At 36.5% G+C, this 16805-nt stretch overlaps 1 protein-coding gene across 1 annotated transcript in view; it reads left to right on the plus strand.

Annotated features, from left to right (window-relative positions):
* WDPCP (WD repeat containing planar cell polarity effector) overlaps positions 1 to 16805 on the plus strand; it is a 274720-nt gene that overhangs the window by 564 nt on the left and 257351 nt on the right. The gene's annotated exons all lie outside the window — the stretch shown is intronic.

Below are 16805 nucleotides of genomic sequence, written 5' to 3' on the forward strand. Positions count from 1 at the left end.
AGGTGCTGATCTTCTGCGCGGATGCCCGCGAGCTCGCCGGTCCCTCTCTGCGTGCATAGTGTTCGGGCAACAGTGTTCTGGATGGCGTAGTGCCCTGAAGTTCACGCCACCTCCCCGCAGTAAGATACAGCTTTTTTCAAGTTAAGTGAAAAATATTGAGCTCCAGCTTTGTGGGAAATGAGCCCCTCCCTTCCTGGAGTTCACAGTCTAACTTTTTCTCTAAGTCTTCCGTGAATGTTGACACTTTTGTCCGTTCTTTTTTGGAAACTGAATGCTCTTTAAACCATCTTGACCTTTAAATTATGCCAAACCTGCATTTCTAAGGAAAGCGTGGCAGCTGAATGGGAGACACTCGTTATTTCAGTCAGTCTCAGCTGGTAAAATAACTTAACGAGGTTTTCGTTTAAAATTAGTGCTGCCCAGGAAAATTGTGCTCTCTGAAACCTTGTTTCATGTGGATGTTAAGAGGAAGATGTGATGATCTGGAATAGCATATGTGTAATGAAATGAAAGAAATATCTATATTAGAAAACACTGGTGTAACTTCTGGTTACACTGGTGATTGAATGCCAAGTGGTATCTTTCAGTTTTTCTCTTCAGTTTTGGAGGGTTTGCTATTGTGTGAAAGAAATGGAACCTTACTTTCCAACTTGATCTATCAATAGCATTTATCATAGCTTAATGACTCTCTCCTCCTTGAATAACTATTCACGTGGCTCTCAGACAGCATATTTCCTGGTTTTCCTGTATGTCACTGGTTGCCCCTTCTCAGTGTTCTTTGCAAGTTCTTTTTCACTTCTGACCTTTTAACCTTGGAGTGCCTGTATTCTTCTGTCTACACTTAATCCCTTAGTGATTTAATTCATGAGTTGCATAGTTTCAAAATGCCACTTCTATGTCAAAAACTCCCAAATTTGTGTCTCGTCCTGAATTCCAAACTCCTGTGTCTAACTACTTTCTTGAAACTCTTGAGTTTCTAATATGCATCGTTTCCACTATTTTACAGTGTTTTCTACTGAGCAATTGTATGTAGAAGTAAAACACCACAGCTGTTGGTACAGATAATATGACCTGTAATTTCTCCAGTTCTAAGATGTTCATTATGGATGGTGGGTTTATGAGATTTCAGATGGTAGAGTAGTGAAGAGTATGGATTGGTTAAATGAAGACTGGTGTGATAAATTGGTTAAATGAAGACTGGTGTGATAAATTGAAGAGCATGGATTGGTTAAATGAAGACTGGTGCGATAATAGAGCAAGGATTTTAGGATGTGGCATTCTGCTAGGCTCTGGGGATTCAGAAGTTAATAATACACAACTGCTGCCTTTTTAGAGCCCCAGTTTAGCAGGGAACACAGATATGTAAACCCATAATGACAACATGGTGTGACCTAGTTAGTAATAGTTAGGTAACAAGTTAGTAACTCTGGGCTGCCACAGTTTCACAAAGGAGGTGCTGTCTGAATGAGGACAAATGGATGTTTCTGCCAGGCAGCTAGGGTAGGAGGAGGTAGAACCACTTTGCAGTGTTGCAGGTAGTGTTTTGGGTTGACATTCAACAATTTGCAAACATACATGTGTTAAGTCCTTGCTTTTTTTTAAAACTAAGGCTTTGGAATTGCATTGTCATGTGGCTGTTACATTTAAATTAATAAAAATTAAATAAAATTAGCACACAAGGGTTCCCTTTTCTCTATATCCTCACCAACACTTGTTATTTGTTGTCTTCTTGGTAACAGCCATTTGTACAGGTGTGAGGGGGTGGTGTCTCCTTGTGATCTTGATTTGCGCATCTTTTCGTGTGTCTTTTGGCCATCTGTACATCTTCTTTGGAAAAATTTCAATTCAGGTCCTCTGTCCATTTTGTAATTGAGTTGTTTGGGTTTGTTTTTTTGATGATGAGTTATAAGAGTTCTTTATATACTTTGGATATTAACCCCTTATTGGATATATTATTTACAAATATCTTCTCCATTTAGTAAGTTTCCTTTTTGTGTTGTTGATGGTTTCCTTTGCTGTGCAAAAGCTTTTTAGTTGTTGTAGTCTCATTTGTTTTTGTTTCCCTTGCATGAGGAGGCTTAACCAAAAAATATTGCTAAGCACTGTTGGTGAGATTGTAAATTGGTGCAGCCACTATGGAAAACAGTATGGAGTTTCTTTAAAAAATTAAAAATAGAACTGCCATATGATCTAGCAATTTCACTTATGGGCATTAACCCAAAGAAAACAGAAAAACCAATTCAAAAACACCTCCAGTGTTCATTGCAGCATTATTTACAATAGCCAACATATAAAAGCAACCTAAATACCACTGATAGACTAATGGGTAAGGAAGATGTGGTATATGGATATTACTCAGACATAAAAAAAAAGAAATCTTGCCATTTTTGTCAACATGGATAGATCTAGAGAGTATTATGCTAAGTGCAGTAAGTCAGAGAAAGACAAATACCACATGCTCTCAATTATGTATAGAATGTAAAAAGCAAAACAAATGAAACAAAACAGACTTATAGATAACAGAGAACAAACAGGTGGTTGCCAGAAGGGAAGGGATAGAGGAGTGGATGAAATAGGTGTAAGGGATTAAGATGTACAGACCTACAGTTATGTAATAAATAAGCCATGGGGATGTAATATACAGCATTAGGAATATGGTCAATAATATTGTAATACCTTTGTATGGAGACAGATGGTTACTAGACTCATTATGATGATCACTTCATAATGTATGCAAATATCAAATCACTTTGTAGTATACCTGAAACTAACATATGTCAACTCTATGTCAATAAAAATTAATTTAAAAATACAGTTTCTCAGTCACACTGGCTACATTTCAAGTGCTCAATAGCCACATGTGATAGACTAGCAAACATTTTCATTATCGCAGAAAGTTCTGTTGCATGGCTGCCAGAACTTAGTGGAAGCAAGGCGTCATCTAGAGCAGGAGCAGCTGCAGCATATCTTTGTGGAGGCATCTTTTGCCCCTGGTACCTTATTGAGTGCATTGCATCATCTAGAGCAGGAGCAGCTGCGGCATATCTTTGTGGAGGCATTTCTTTTGCCCCGGTATCTTATTGAGTGCGTTGCATCATCTAGAGCAGGAGCAGCTGCTGCATATCTTTGTGGAGGCATTTGTTTTGCCCATGGGTACCCTATGGAGTGCATTACTGTCTGTGATACTGACTACACAGGAAGAGTCCTGTGCGAGGCAGGAAGGAAACCCAATTCTTGTCTTAACCATTGCTGATTTATTCTGGAAGAACTCACATTGACAGTTTTGGTGTGCAAAGTTTACAAACAATGTATTGTCCTAGATCTTGAATGAAACTTAGCATCCGCAGCACTGCATCCTCAGGAGGGCATAGGAAAGCATAGTCATCGCCTGAGTGACACCGAACAACATTTGTCTTCTGCTCTTTACTGTTCTGGAATACCTATGTCCCGCCACATTCTAAATAGGTGGAAGAGCATGTGCCACTTGTTGAAGCTTGAAATAGAATGGTAGGTTCAGATCCTACCAATAATGGGGGTTAGGAGAGAAAGGAGCTCAGCTGGGGTGTCTATATATTTTAATGTGTGCAACAGGTCCATATTCATATGCGCTTTTTATGAATCATCATAATATATGTTTTATTTGGATATATGTGCTCTCTGATGTTATCTCTATTATGAGTTCTTAAATTTCTAGCTGCTTTTATACTTTATAATATTTTCAGTTTGGATTAAACAAAAATGTTTTTTGTAAGTCAAATTTTATGATTTTTGTCATTCCTAAGGAAGGACAGAGAGAGTTGTCACTGGAGAATAGCCTAAGGGTGCTTTAAATGTATTGGTGGGTGGAGAAAATAATGGGTATTAATTTTATTATTTGGTCAGTTCACTACTCAGCTTAACAAAGAATATTACCAACCCCTTCCCGGAGATAATGTGTTGACACACACCTACTCATTCTTGTGTGTATAGGTGTATTTTGCGATTATAAAAAGTCACGAGTTATTAAATAATAGTAAATCAATTAATGTTTTCTCTTATCCCCTACTAACTAGAGATTATGAAAACTTGTCTCATTTCACTGCTAATGGCTTTACATGTAAAAAATACTGCTATATAAGCACAAACATACCTATATTTTCGCCTAAATGTGTCCCAAGACAGATATAATTACGCCCACTGTTTAAAAAAATTAAGATATATGAAAAGACTCTGAAATGGATCAATTTATTATTAATAAGAGGTGGGGAAGAATGGGTAAGAGCTAGACTTTGGATAGTAAGTAGAAGTATGGGGTAGGGACAGGAGAGTAGGGGAAAAAAAAGCAATTGAGTATGAAGAACTAACACCTTGAAATGAAGGTTAAAGGGGAGGAAAAAAAAATCTCAGCAAACATTCATTTGCATTATACACCTTTACTTTAGCCAGCTTACTTGCTATTGCTCAAATATGTCCTTCAGTATTCTGCCATTTTCACTGTGTGCTTTTTCTCACCTGGAATCTCAGCCTCCATTTATGCCTGTCAAAATCTATTCCACCAGGCTCTCTCCAAATGCTTTGGCCTATATGAAGCCTTTCTTCCCCGCCCTCCACTTTTAAAAACTATTACAAAAAATTACAAACATAAACAAAATGAAGAGACAGTATAATTTTCTCAGTCCATCATCCAGCTTCAACAATTATCAACATTCTGCCAATCTTTTAAAATACATCTCCCTGTTTCCTCCCTCCCCCAACATTGTCAAACATACAGACAAGCTGTACAGTAAATATCCTTGAGAGTAGTCTGAGTTCAGTCAGGAGAGAAAACTATACAGGTTATCTGCAAATTTAATATGATGAATTGTTAACTAGAACAAGGAGGGGTGGTTAGCTGTTAGAAGAGGTAAAAGAGCTCTGTGTCTAAGGGTCCCAGAAGTAGCAGTTGTGAAAGAGCAGCACCTACTATTGAAAGACTGGGAGAGAGCCCTTCTTCCCAAAGCTTGGATGCAGGCCTCTTCAAAAAGGGCATACCTACCATGGCCACAGGGCCTGAGGCCACAGCTGGACCTTTCTCCTCATCAGTGCTCTTGGGCCTTCACACTAATTAATAATAATAGAGAACTGGAATCCAGAAGGGAAGTGTTTCTCTGCTGCTGTAGTGACCTGATAGGGCCCTCTCTAAAGCTGGCGAAGAAGTGTTTAGAGGGTCTAGTTCCATTGTCATAAAGCAGGGCAAATAAAGGTAGATTTAATGCTGAGAGATAGTAAATTGATAACTGGCACACCTATATAGTACCTAGCGCCTAATTTCTGTAATTGTTAAACATTTTGCTTTATTTACTTTATCGTGTATCTGCACACCTATCGATCCACATGAATTCTTTTTTGATTCTTCAGCCTGATCGCTTTGTTTTTGTTTTTTTTTAAAGATGGATTTTAAAAAATTGTTACATTTATCTATTTATGTCTGCGTTGGGTCTTCGTTGCTGTGCGCGGGTTTTCTCTAGTTGCGGTGAGCGCAGGCTCAGTAGTTGTGGCTCACGGGCTCTAAAGCGCAGGCTCAGTAGTTATGGCGCACGGGCTTTGTTGCCCCGTGGCATGTGGGATCTTACTGGACCAGGGCTCGAACCCGTGTCCCCTCAGTTGGCAGGCGGGTTCTTAACCACTGCGCCACCAGGGAATTCACGGCTCTTTGTTTTAAATTTTGAATTTAAAAGTTACCTACAAAACTAATCTGTGGTGGGAAAAAAAAAATCACTAACAGTGGTTCCTTCTAGAGCAGCGGTCCCCAATCTTTTTGGCACCAGGGACTGGTTTGGTGGAAGACAATTTTTCCACGGACGGGGGTGGGCATAGTATGCTTCACGTGGTAATGCGAGTGATGGGGAGAGGCAGATGAAGCTTCGCTTGCTCGCCTGCCGCTCACCTCCTGCTGTGTGGCCCAGTTCCTAACAGGCCGTGGACCAGTACCGGTCCTCGGCCCGGGGGTTGCGGAGCCAGTGCTCCGGGGGTGGGAGTTGGGGTGGGGATTGACTGGGAACGAGCATGAAAGAACTTTTTGGCTGACAGTAATGGTGTATATCTTGATAGGAGTTTGCATTACAGAGGTATAAGCTTTTGTAAAAATCTGCAAATGTTATAAGATTTGTGCATTTCATATTTGTGAATTTTCTCTAAAAACATCTCTAAAAATTATTAAACTCTAGTTAATGATAGTATTTAGGGGTGGAACATACTTATGCCTGCAACTTTCTTTGAAATGCATTAAAAATATAAGATGGATTAATGATGTATAGAAGGATGAATAGTTAGCCCATAAAAAATCAAAATATAGATAAAGCAAATACAGTAATGTGAGAAAATACCATATAGTAAAATGTTAATTGTAGAATTTTTGTGGTGTTCACTGTACATTACTTTCAACTTTTCTGTATCAGTTATTAGACTGAAATTTCCTTGAGTTCAGAGACTGTCTTATACATCTGTAAATGCCTCATGGAACACAACATATCTTCCTCACAATGGGAACGAGCAGAATGCCTTTAAAATTGCCATTGTGGAGTTGGAAGACTAATCTTGGCTTAATGAACCTAAGCAGTTTCAAACTTTTCTAGCTAAACAGAAATTTTGTAAACGCAAATTATATTGGAAAATGATTGGAAGAAGTTGTGAAATACTGAACATATCAGAAATTTCCCAGATGTAATTTGACACTTTAATAAAAATTTATATATTATCAATTTTTTGGTAAATAGCTTATTATTAACTTGTTCATCAAATCATTTAGCAAAATTATCAGGCTTAGGCTATAGATAGAATTAAGAACAGCTTAGATTATAAAATGTATATTTAAAATTATCTTTTGTTCTAATATATATTTATAGTCTAGTATGATTGGTTTGCCTGGGGAATATGGTTGGCTCCATCTAAATGGAACAAATGAGAACTGTAGATGGAGGCCCAGAGAATGGGCATATATTACTCTTATTGGTTTCATAACCTTTCTGCAGGCCTTAGAATTTATGTTGCAAAGTGTTCATTGTAAAGATAGGAAGTTGCAGACGGTCCCCAAAAGTTGGGATTGACTGGGTAAGGATGGCCCTCTACAGCATTGCTTCTAAATCTAAGGACTTTGCTCCTTTTTAGTTGAACATTTCAGTGCCTTAGTTCCCAAGTCTAGTTTTGTAATACCCACCCATATTTGATCAAGTTTAATTTGAAAGAATTGTGGCACATAAAGAATTTAGTTACTTATATGTTCAATTTAATATATAGCCCCTGGAAATGAATCAAGTTTTCATGACTTACAGCTGGGATTTGTCATGTGATGTCTTCCTTGGTCTGTCTGGTTCATATAAGAAGTACTCAAAATTAAGGGAGGTGTTATTTTTCTAGGCCCTCATAAATTTAATCATATTGTTTTACATTTAACTGAAAGCATATATATGTATGCATATACATATATGTAGTGAACATTCATAATATTACATACATAATTTAATCCTGAGGTAGAATGAGTAGATATTATCCTCATTTTACAGTTTAGGAAAGTCAGTTTCAAAGGTTGTGGCTTGTCTGATGTCTTCTTGCCATGTTTAGAAAACTAAGATCTTACTAATATTAAAAAAAAAAAACCCTACATATTCCGTCACCTATTTAAAAATTAACATCTAAAATATATCATGTTTACACAGTTGTAAAGGTTGTAATTTCCAATGTATTATAAATATTGAATTTTTAACCAGAACTGTTATATCATTCTTCAAAAAATATACAGTGTAATCTAAATATTCATTGCCATCATCTATTTAAAAAATAGGTAGCTCTCTCTTTGACAGTCAAAAGTTGAGGTTTCTATACATCCTTAATGTCAAACTTCCAGTACACTCTCCTGACATGATTTTATCTTACTTTATTATATTTTAATGCTAAAATGTCTTTTCATGATCCCAGTGTCATCATACTTCTTTACCAAAAATATAAATATAAATTGAAACTAATTTTTTGTTTTTTTCCAATCTGCCACTTATGGCTTTAAGTGTAATAAACTTTATCATTACAATTCTATTTTTTTTTTTTTTTTTGCGGTACGCGGGCCTCTCACTGCCGTGGCCTCTCCCGTTGCCGAGCACAGGCTCCGGACGCGCAGGCTCAGCGGCCATGGCTCACGGGCCCAGCCGCTCCGTGGCATGTGGGATCTTCCCGGACCAGGGCACGAACCCGTGTCCCCTGCATTGGCAGGCGGACTCTCAACCACTGCACCACCAGGGAAGCCCATTACAATTCTTAGTAGCATACAGTTTATCAAAACAAATGTTTTAAATTTTAGATAATTATTAAATATTAAAAGTAAAATTTTAATGGAAATGTATCTGTTAATGGATGGGACTTTTTCTGCTCTGATTAGTTTATATGTGGATGAGTATTAGAATGAGACTGGATTGAGTTTCAAATTAATTTGTATTTTCCAGAGTTATAGATGTATGTGCTTAGAAACCATATTCACATAAATAAGAAGGTGGGAGTTCTTTGGACTTCTTCCATGTCATTTGCAAAACAAAATCACATGGTAGCCTGTTATCAGAACTTGTTTTCAATGATGTGTTAACCGGTTAACTCATTCAGGCTGTTTTTCAATGGCTGAAAGCAAACAATTGAAAACCACCTGACTTGCAGAAGGATTTACTACCTGTTAGTCTTTTAAAGCTTTATTAACATTTTGCCTCTCTCATTTAGAGTTTCCTTAATTAATTCAATATGTTCTGAAAGTGTTAGGAAAAATTGAAATATTATTTCAGTATCCTCTTCCTAAAACAGTATTTTAAATCAAATGCTTTTATCTTTTCACCTGCTTTAAATATGTTTTTGTCAACATCTTGAGGTGGCTTATTTGCTGATTGAATTTTCAGTTTTGGATAAAATACTGCCATATAACCTAATTGTGAAACCAGCCAGTCAAATAAGGTTGACTTAGTTTTCAGAAAAAGTATGACTTCATTTTTAAATTAAATTAATGCAGTAACATTCGATTTTGAAGAATATTATTAAAAAACTTAGAAATAAATTATGGAATGCTTTTGAAAGAGAGTTTACTAAAACAAAGTCAAGATTAAAATGATGCAGTGATAATAAAATATAAATGTTTAAAATATCATGAAAATCATGATAATGCTATTTCTCATTGCTTCATTTATAATAAAGTGATATAAAGTGGGCTTAAAACGTTAAGTGATTTATGAAGTAAGGAGTATGATAAAAGGAATGGTATTCCTTCAGTAAACTTCTTACAATTCACAAACTTTTCCTATGTATTTAATGAAGGAAGAAAGTGATTTGCTAAAAGTGAGTTGGCACAGATGTAGAGAACAAACGTATGGACACCAAGGGGGAAAGTGGGGGGGATGGGTGGTGGTGGTGGTGGGATGAATTGGGAGATTGGGATTGACATTTATACATCAATATGTATAAAATTGATAACTAATAACCTGCTGTATAAAAAAATAAAATAAAATTCAAAAAAAAGTGAGTTGGTATGGCAAATAGCAGATAATTTTACATTTGTTAATAGAAAGTAGAAAATAACATTTTCTGAGATCAGGCTTGACCATAATTATTTCATTATGCAGTTTACTGAAAAAAAAATGTGGCTTGCATTAAATTCCTTACTAAACATTGGGCATAGAGTGCCTGGATGGATCTAATGGGATAGCACACAGCATGCTCCCTCTGGCTCTCCCCATTTCCTCCCTCTCTTTCTGAGGAGCAAAACATCATCTCCTTTTCTTATATAGAGTAGGTGTGCATTATTCCCAAAATCTGATTTCTTGGAGTCTTACCTTTCACCTTGAACACTTATTTAAAATTTCTGTGATTCTGCTAAATGAATTCTTCTCACTGCTAAGAGAAAAAGGTTTTTCCCTGTTGTTGTTCTTAAAAATCTCATGATTTCTGTTCTTGATTTACAGAGAATTTTAGAAGGAAGAGCTTTCAAAACCAGAATTCTCACTGCAGTCTTATAGCAGGATAGGACATTCCCATACTCCAGGAAGGCTACAAACATGCCCCCATCCCCAGTCCCAGATGCACACAATCAAAGTTGCCTGTTTGGTATTTCACAGGCCTTGTTCTCTTTAGAGTGAATTCCCCTTGTTAATCAGATGAAGGAATGCATCGGTACTGATTAGTTTATAAGCTACATTTCACAGGTAATATAATACGTTGGAAGAGAGGATTTTTGGTCAGGTGGGAGTATCAGCACGTTTCCAGTTATACTAATAATAAGGTTGTCTGTCTTCTCTGCCTTCATGGAGAAGCGTCTCTGGTTAAAACTAATGTCTAGTGGCACGATTTGTCATTGCAATTTCATCGTCAGTTTGAATCTCCAGGTGGTTTCTGAATTCGTTGTAAACATTCATTTTGTTAAGGCAACAAACAATAGAGCATTGAACTGTTATGCTAGATTTGGAGATGTTCTTAACATTTTTTCCCCAGCTCAGCATTTTTAAGGTAATGTTTAATTCAAATTACAGAAAATACTTGAAATACTATTCTAACAACTTCCAACAGAGCTATTAAAGGAGCGTTCAGTTTCAAATCCCTAAAATTGAATGTTGGCTCTTTACACTGCTGGTGTTTTGGAGCTTACAAGATTTTATACTTTTACAGTATGAAATTATTTAACCTCCTGTTAATTTTATCTATAGCGTATATAAAGTTGGTATGCATCTAGTTAAAAATCATTCATTTTGATGTTTTCTTTAATGAAATACAATTAAGCTTTAAGGCTTTTTTATGTAACAGTTTTGTAATCTGATTCCCTTTCATTGAAACTAGCAAAGTAATATTTGGAGAGTAATCTGATGTGCCCTTACTGTTGGTTTAGGTATCTGCTCATTTAGAAATATGTGCTTTACATAGCATCCATGTAATTAATAAACAGCATGTTAGATAATAGTGTAATTAAAAACAGCATCATTTAAGAAGCAAGATTAAGACATGAAATAAGTCAGAGACCAAATTATTACAAATATATATATATACTTTTTTACTGTGGTAAGGTACACATAACATAAAATTTACTATCTTAACCATTTTCAAGTGCACAGTTCAGTGGTATTAAATATCATCATATTGTTGTGCAGTCATCACCATCATCCCCATAACAATTTTCATCTTGTAAAACTGAAACTCTATACCTATTAAATAACTCAGCATTCTCCCTTCCCCCCAGTCCCTGGCAACCACCATTACAATTTCTGTCTTTATGATTTTGACTAAATACTCATGTAAGTGGAATCATACAGTGTTTGTCTTTTTGAGACTGGTTTACTTCATTCAGCATAATATCCTCAAGTTTCAACCACGTTGTAACATTTTGCAGAATTAACGTTTTTAAGGCAGAATAATATTCCATTGTATGTATATGCCATATGCCACATTTTGCTTATCCATTCATCAGTGTATGGACACTTGGGTTACTTCCCAGTTTCAGCTGTTGCAAATAATGCTGCTGTGAACATGGGTGTACAAATATCCCTTTGAGACCCAGCTTTCAAGTCTTTTAGGTATATACCCAGAAGTGGAGTTCCTGGATCATATGGTAACTCTATTTTTAATTTTTTGAGGAACTGCCATATTGCTTTCTGTTAACAGCTGCACCATTTTTACATTCCCACCAACATTGCACGTGGTTCCGATTTTTTAATATCCTTGTCAACACTTGTTATTTTCTGTTATTATTTATTTATTTTGTAGTAGCCATTCTAATGGGTATGGAGTGGTATCTCCTTGAAGTTTTGATTAGCATTTCCTGAATGATTAGTGATTTGAACATCTTTTCATGTGCTTGTTGGCCACATATATCTTCTTTAGAGAAATATCTACTAAAGTCCTTTGCCCATTTTTGAATCCGGTGGTTTGGTTTTTTATGTTGAGTTCTAGAAGTTCTCTATATATTCTGTATCTTTTTTTTTTTTTTTTTTTTTTTTTGCGGTACGCGGGCCTCTCACTGTTGCGGCCTCTCCCGTTGCGGAGCACAGGCTCCGGACGCGCAGGCTCAGCAGCCATGGCTCATGGGCCTAGCCGCTCCACGGCATGTGGGATCTTCCCAGACCGGGGCACGAACCCGTGTCCCCTGCATCGGCAGGCAGACTCTCAACCACTGCGCCACCAGGGAAACCCTATATTCTGTATCTTAATCCCTTACCGGATATATGATTTGAGAATATTTTCTCCAATGGTGTGAGTTGCGTTTTTATTCAGTGGATCTCTGGATAGTGAGCTTTTTTGTTTTTTTAAGGAGTAGTATTTTAAATAACTGTTTCAGATAATTGTGTTTCAGATAATATTAATCTTTGATACTAAATCAAAGCTACACTAGTGGTAGTTTCTCAAAGGTTATTTGCAAAATGTAACCTGAAACAATATCATTGAATATTTCCTATTCTGTTACATTAAAATCTATAGGCCTATCCTGTACATTGAGTGGATCTTGTATTAATGCATGACTTTTTAAGTAATGCATTGTTTTACTAAGGATAGTGTCCTTTGATGCACAAGATTTTAAAACTTCATGAATTTCAATTTGTCTATTTTTTCTTTTGTTACCTGTGCCATTAGTGTCATATCCAAGAAATCATTGCCAAATCCAATGTCATGAAGCTTTTGTCCTACGTTTTTTCTAAGAGTTTTATTGTTTTGGGTCTTAGATTTAGGTCCTTGATCCATTTGGAGTTTTTAATGTATGGTTTTATGTAAGGGTCCAATTTCATTCTTCTGCACGTGGATATCATGTTTTCCCAGCACCGCTTGTTGGAAAGACTGTCCTTTTTCCCACTGAATGGTCTTGGCACACTTGTCAAAAATATGACCATATATGTAAGGGTTTATTTCTGGGATTTGGGTTCTATTCCATTGGTCTATTTAGCTGTCTTTATGCCAGTATTGCAGTGTTGGAATTACTCGACTTTTGTAATAAGTTTTGATATTAAGAACTATGAGCCCTCCAGTTTTGTTCTTTTCTTTTTTTTTCAATTATTTTGGCTATTTGGGGTCCCTAGAGATGCCATTTAAATTTTTTTCAAACTGTTTATTTTATTATTTTTTATTAATTTTATTTATTTATCTATCCATTTATTGGCTGCATTGGGCCTTCATTGCTGTGTGCGGGCTTTCTCTAATTGTGACGAGCGGGGGCTACTCTTTGTTGCGGTGCGCGGGCTTCTCATTGCGGTAGCTTCTTTTGTTGCAAGCATGGGCTCTAGAGCGCAGGCTCAGTAGTTGTGGCGCCTGGGCTTAATTGCTCAGCAGCATGTGGCATCTTCCTGGACCAGGGATCAAACCCATGCCCCCTGCACTGGCAGAGGGATTTTTAAGCATTGCGCCACCAGGAAGTCTCTCCATTTAAATTTTAAGATGAGTTTTTCTATTTCTGCAATATATGTTGTTGGGATTTTGATAGGGATTGTGTTGAATCTGTAGATTGCTTTGGGTAGTATTGACATTTTAACTATATTAAATCTTCCAATCCATGACCATGAGATGTGTTTCCATTTATCTGTCTTCTTTCATTTCTTTCAGCATTGTTTTTTCATTGAACATGTCTTTCACTTTCTTGGTTAATTCCTAAGTATTTTATTCTTTTTGATGCTATTGTAAATGGAATTGATTTTGTAATTTCCTTTTCAGATTCTTCAATTTTGATGGATAGAAGTGTAACTAATTTTTGTCTGTTGACTTTGTATCCTGCTACTTTGCTGAATTCATTTATTAGTTCTGACAGTTTTCTTTTGTGGAGTCTTTAGGGTTTTCTCCATATACAATCATATTTGCAAACAGATCATCTTATTTCTTCCTTTCCAATTTGGATGCCCTTTATTTCTTTTTCATACCTAATTGCTCTGGCTAGAACTTCTTCTGCCTGCCTGCTCAGGTCTGCCTTTGAATCCACCTAGTGAATTTTTCCTTGCTGTTATTGTACTTTTCAGCATCATAACTTCTTTTTGGTTTATTTCAGGTTGTCTGTCTCTTTATTGATATTTCCATTTTGTTCACACATTGTTTTCTTGTCTTTGTCTACATTTTTGTTCTTTGAACATGTTTAAGACAGTTGTTTTAAAGTCGTCTAGTATATCTACCATTACATCTTTCAAGGATGGTTTCTCTTGATTTATCTTTTTTTGCTTTGAATGGGCCATACTTTTTCGTTGTATGCCTTGTGACTTTTTTTTGAACACTGGACATTTGAATCTAATAATGTAACTCTGGAAATCAGATTGTCTGCATTCCGCAGGGTTTGCTATTTTTTGCTGTAGTTTTTGTATTTTGATTGTTGTAGGCTGTCTGTGCTGAAGATCAGACTGAGGTATAAACTTAATGTCTGTTCAGATCTTTTCTGTGCCTTTCTCTTAGCATGTGTGGTCACTTTCTAATTTTTCTTGTATAACAGCAGTTTGTGAATGTCCTAGTCTTTAATGTCTGGCTCCCAAAAGAGGAAACAGGAAAAAATGAAGAGGGGTGTGAAAAAGGGTGCTGCCCCATTAAATCTTTGGGAAGTCAGTTTAGCCAGACGGGGGGCTTGCATCAGTGAGGGGAGGTGCAACAACAATGGCTGCCCACCTCTTTGTGATCAGAAGCAGAGGACAGAGTTCTTATATTCCACCTAGCCCCCATGAGCTGTGTGTAAGCAGCTCCAGGAACATGTAAATAGCTGCCTGCTATGTGGCTGGGGGGTGGGTAGCTGCTACTGTGCTAAGAGTTGAAATTGACCAAAATTAACTGATATTTGCATGTTCAAGTTTTTCCGTGGAAGTTGCAAGCCTTCAGCTGACTCCAGAGTTCCTTATATTAGACAGATGCTGCCAGTATAATTGTTGTCCAGATAGGGAGACAGATTCGTGGTGTTTCCTACTCTACCATTTTCACAGAATCCTTTTCATGTAAATATTTTAAATTGGAGGATTGTCCAGGGCTAAAGGGTTATCAGTTGACTTAGCTAGTAAAAAGAAAAGTTTGGGTTTGTACTCTTTTTTAAATGTAAGAATAATGTTATGTATCTTGGAAATTATTTGGTTGTTTTGGATGACATGGAAAACAGTTTTTGAAAGAATTCTCAAATAACTTCTAAAATGAATACAGAGTAATTTGAAGATGATTATTACATTTACTTCAGTGAGTCTTAAACATAGAATTTCTAAAGTCAGATTTAGTCCTGGAAGAAATTAAAGTGCTTGTAATTTACTTAAAGTTAGTCATTGTGGTCACAATGAGTACTACTTTATTACTATTTTCTTTTTCTTCTTATTATTTATTTTATTTGGCTGAGCCACGTGGCATGCGGGATCTTAGCTCCTCGACCGGGGATCGAACCTGTGTCCCCTGCATTGAAAGTGCGGCGTCTTAACCACTGGACTGCCAGGGAAGTCCCACTATTTTATTATTTTATACATACACAATTTACACATATCCCGACATATTTAACTATAAAATATTTGGCTGGAATTTTCAGGAATGGTGAAGTACAGGATATTTTTACAGGATGAAAGTTGTAGTCATGTGAACTTCATGTAATCAAGTTGCCGAGAGTAGTCAAGAGGTAATAGAATGGACTGGGGTCAGTCACCTCCTCTTTCAACTTCATGTATAAAAGATAAAATAATACCTATCAGGATTCTTTCTTCCTCCCTCCCTCCCTCCCTCCCTTCCTTTCTATGCTGTCTATCTATCTGTTTTTTATTGAAGTATAGACAATTCACAGTGTTGTGTTAGTTTTTGGTGTACAGCAAAGTGATTCTTTTTCAGATTCTTTTCCATTATAGTTTCTTACAAGATATTGAACATAGTTCCTTGTGTTATACAGTAGGACCTTATTGTTTATCTTTTATATATAGTTGTTTGCATTTGCTCATCCCAAACTCCTAATTTATCCCTTCTGCCCACCCCCCTTTGGTAACCATAAGTTTGTTTTCTACATCTGTGACTCTGTTTCTGTTTTGTAAATAAGTTCATTTGTATCATTTTTTAGATTCCACGTATGAGTGATATCATATGATATTTGTCTTTCTCTGACTTACTTCACCTTGTATGATAAGGTCCATTCATGTTGCATGTGCTGCAAATGGTATTATTTCATTCTTTTTTATGGCTGAATAATATTCCATTGTTTATATATATACCACATCTTCTTTATTCATTCATCTGATGATGGACATTTAGCCTGTTTCCATGTCTTGCCTATTGTAAATAGTGCTTCTGTGAACACTGAGGTGAAAGTATGTTTTTGAATTAGAGTTTTCTCTGTATATATGCTTAGGGGTGGGATTGCAGGATCATATGGTAACTCTATCTTTAGTTTTTTAAGGAACCTCCATACTGTTCTCCATAGTGGTTGCACCAATTTACATTCCCACCAACAGTGTAGGAGGCTTCCCTTTTCTCCACACCCTCTTCAGCATTTATCATTTGTAAACTTTTTGATGATAGCCATTTTGACTGGTGTGAAGTGATACCTCTTTGTAGTTTTGATTTGGATTGCTCTAATAATTAGCGACGGTGAGCATCTTTTCATGTGCCTATTGGCCATCTGTATGTCTTCTTTGGAGAAATGTCTATTTAGATCTTCTGCCCAGTTTTTGATTGGGTTGTTTCTTTTTTGTTATTGAGCTGTATGAGTTGTTTGAATAGTTTGGAAATTAAGCCCTTGTTGGTTGCATCATTTGCAAATATTTTCTCCCATTCTGTAGGTTTTCATTTTGTTTATGGTTTTCTTTGCTGTGCAACAGCTTATAAGTTTGATTAGGCCCCATTTGTTAATTTTTGCTTTTATTTCT

Source organism: Orcinus orca, chromosome 13, assembly GCF_937001465.1.
Source record: "Orcinus orca chromosome 13, mOrcOrc1.1, whole genome shotgun sequence".
Classification (NCBI taxonomy): domain Eukaryota; kingdom Metazoa; phylum Chordata; class Mammalia; order Artiodactyla; family Delphinidae; genus Orcinus; species Orcinus orca.